The sequence below is a fragment of the Phocoena phocoena genome, chromosome 3 (assembly GCF_963924675.1).
Source record: "Phocoena phocoena chromosome 3, mPhoPho1.1, whole genome shotgun sequence".
Lineage (NCBI taxonomy): Eukaryota > Metazoa > Chordata > Mammalia > Artiodactyla > Phocoenidae > Phocoena > Phocoena phocoena.
Window position 1 is genome coordinate 81,341,664 of NC_089221.1, and position 3,286 is coordinate 81,344,949.

Here is a 3,286-nt window from a genome sequence, read left to right on the forward strand (position 1 = left end):
TGATAGTAAAATTAAGAGTTGAGGAGTCATAATATATTTCTCTTTTATTTTAGGAATAAAAGCTCGCTTAGTGTTAATACTTGAGTTATTAGTAGTTTACGTTATCAACATCAGAGTAAACTTTTCTTGCATTTAACAAACTTAGATAATTCTCAAAGGAAGGTATGTGTTAATATTTTAGTACAAGAAATATTGGTATTCATGAGCAAATGAAGTGTAACATCCTCTTTTTTAGCCAGTTATGTACTAGATATTCATTTAATATCTATATATTTTGTAGAGAGAAAGAGAACAGGTATATTCACTTAGAAAATTTACAACGTTACACACAATTCTGAAAGAAAAGGAAATGAAATTGTAATAAATGGAGTTGTTTTGACTGAGAGACATAACAAAGTGGGACTTTCTAACTAACAGAAAGCAGTTAAAGCTGCTCTTGGAGAACTGTAACTTAAATAATTTACTGGCACTTAAAAGACAATATTTTGTGTAGACACTGAGTTTGGAAAAGCTATGGGGATAATACATCTTTTCAATCTCAAATATTACTTCATTGTTGATATTGTCTTTCCTGCAATATCAAGTTTTCATATTATTTTTTTCCTCAGTGACCTTGCCCAAAATGTGGAAAATAATGAACCCCATTTTCCTGTCTTGGTGAGATGTCAGTGCAAGAAATGTCCTCATTGTTACTTGAGAGCTGTATCCTCCTTAAAAACAAAAACAAATGTTGCATTAGCTAGATGTGAAAAAATGAAAAACATGAGTTTTTTAGTCTGCATAATATTTTAGACTGCAGCAAGATAGGCTAGATTATTTTTCCATCCAGTGGGATTTTGAGAGATGGAATTCATGTGAGATCGAATGCCTAATGGTCTATGAAGCTAAGGCAGGATAGCCAAAGACTTAATGTTTATTTATCCACATTTATTTTTACAATTACATGTAGATGTTATCCCCGAACTTTCATGCTGTTAAATATATTTATCATATGATATGCACTAATTACATTAGTCTTTGATCACCAAATTGTTCATAACACAATCATACGCTAATGTATTTTTTGCAACAGTTTTGGGGAGTCCTTGCTTTTTCCAGTGTACTAGATGCATTGTTGAGTACCAAATTTTGAAATGAAAGTAAGTAGGTGCTTGATACTTCATATTTTTGTCTTCATAACCAAAGCAACTTGGCTTTACCTCTCTGGTGTGGCTCTGGAAGAGGCTTTTTGAACTTTCCTGGGAATAAGAAATTCCTTTCTTCTTACAGTCTCCACTAAAAATAGACCACCGCTCTACTCACCCCACCCCCCAGTACTTTGGACAGAAAAGAAGAGGATCAGGAGAATTCCTGGGTAACACCATTAAACGTCCCATCATTTCTTTTTTCTTTACCACCCACCAATAAAATAGGCCACAAAAGCCATTTTGATGGGTGTCACTAAAGGCAAATTTATAGTGAAGCTTAAACTTTAGGGCCTCTCCTTTGCAAGCACCCCTTCTAAGGCTCTGGATGGGTCCCTACAAATGTGTTCACACTGACAAATGTTTTTGACAATTTGCAATAATCATATTTTTCTGTTCTCATTCTTTAAGATAATCTCTCAGATTAAATAGGCATTAAGCCCCACAAAAGTTTTATATGCCTCTAGCAAATGTCTTGTGCTCATGAGCACAGGAAGAATGGATCCAAAATAACCATAAAACTTGAGCTTAGTGGAGCTTTATGGTTCAACTACTTCAATTCCTTTCTACTAAAGATGAAGGAATTAAGGTCCAGAGAAGTTCAGTTACATGCCTGAAGTCACAGTCTGTTACTATTATTATTTTTTTAAATATACTACTCTACGCCTTAAGAAGGAGCAATAGAAAGAGGAATAATGGGGTATCATGTTTTACTGATGCAGTAAAGGAGTAAACGCTTTGGAGTTGGGTAGATGAACATATAATCTTGACACTTGCTGGATGAGAGATCCTCACATTTTTTTTTTTCCAATCTATTAAATGCAATGACATTTGCTTGAAAGGACTGTTGTGAGGCAGTACATGGGAACTTTCTGAGAAAATGATGGTTGGGCTGCAGGGATATTGAATAATATCCTCCGAACTGAGAAGGAAATCTGAGACTAAAAAACAAAGCAGGCAACTCCCTAAAGTGCAATTATGAAGTTTATTTTGGGTAACTTACATACAGGCAGGATCGGTGGATGATGATCCAGAGGCTTTGGCAGCTGCACTCCACACTGCCTAAAGGGGTACAGGGGAATTTAAAGGGGCCAAAGCTAAAGATAGAATCTGACTACTAGGGGAGAAGCGCCAATGGGAACTGGGGTTTTTCCTCCCCTTGGGGTCTCATGACCATTATTTCTCACAGACCATTAACCATCTGCTTTAGAAAAAGGCATTCCTCCAGTTTTCATACCAGATGAAATCAAGGGTGAACATTGATAGGGGACTTAGCTGGCTTGGGCACATTCCTTGTGAGTAGGCTAAAGCTCAGTCAAAGCAGAAAGGAGAAGGGGTAGGAATGTGAGCCTAAGATGGAGCTGACAAGATGGAGTCAGTGTGGTTCAGCCACACAGTGATAAACTGTGCAACTGGCAGCTTGGCTGTAATGTTCTGTAAAATCTTTGCAAACCAACTTTCAATCTTAAAATTACCTCATAAAAACAAATTAAAGACAAACAAATGTAGGGATAATAGCTAATCATTAGCAGCATTAGGGGGCTCCCACAAAGAATATTTCCTTGTTTGATCTAAGTCATTACACCCAATGAAAGAAAGATTCTTCTACTAAATCAGGACTATTTTGAACACATAGGAAATGCCTTTCTCTGTATATATAAATATAATTTATTTTCCCCCATTGGTATACCTAATGGGATTATGTTACTTTTTGATCCATAAGTTACCACAATGAATGTTAATATTCTCTCTTTCTCTTTATAAATATAAAATATATAATATACATGTTATATATATATAATTAAAAATAGCATAACATAGAAGAGCCTTTAAGCAAACCCAGACTTCAAAATTTCAAGCTAAAGCAACATACTTATACTTCAAGTGATAAGTAAGTTAAAAGTTTCTTACCACACTTGATGCTTCCTTGATGCCTGAGGAGAAAGGAAAATAGAAGGGGAAAAATGCTAGCAGAAATTTATAAGGTAGAAAAGGAATAATAAAATGAGAAACAAGTTTTTGGATCTCTACACTAACTGAAGTTAATGTTTGTCCTTTAAATTAGATGAGACCATAAAATCTATTAGGGATTTGGGGAGTAA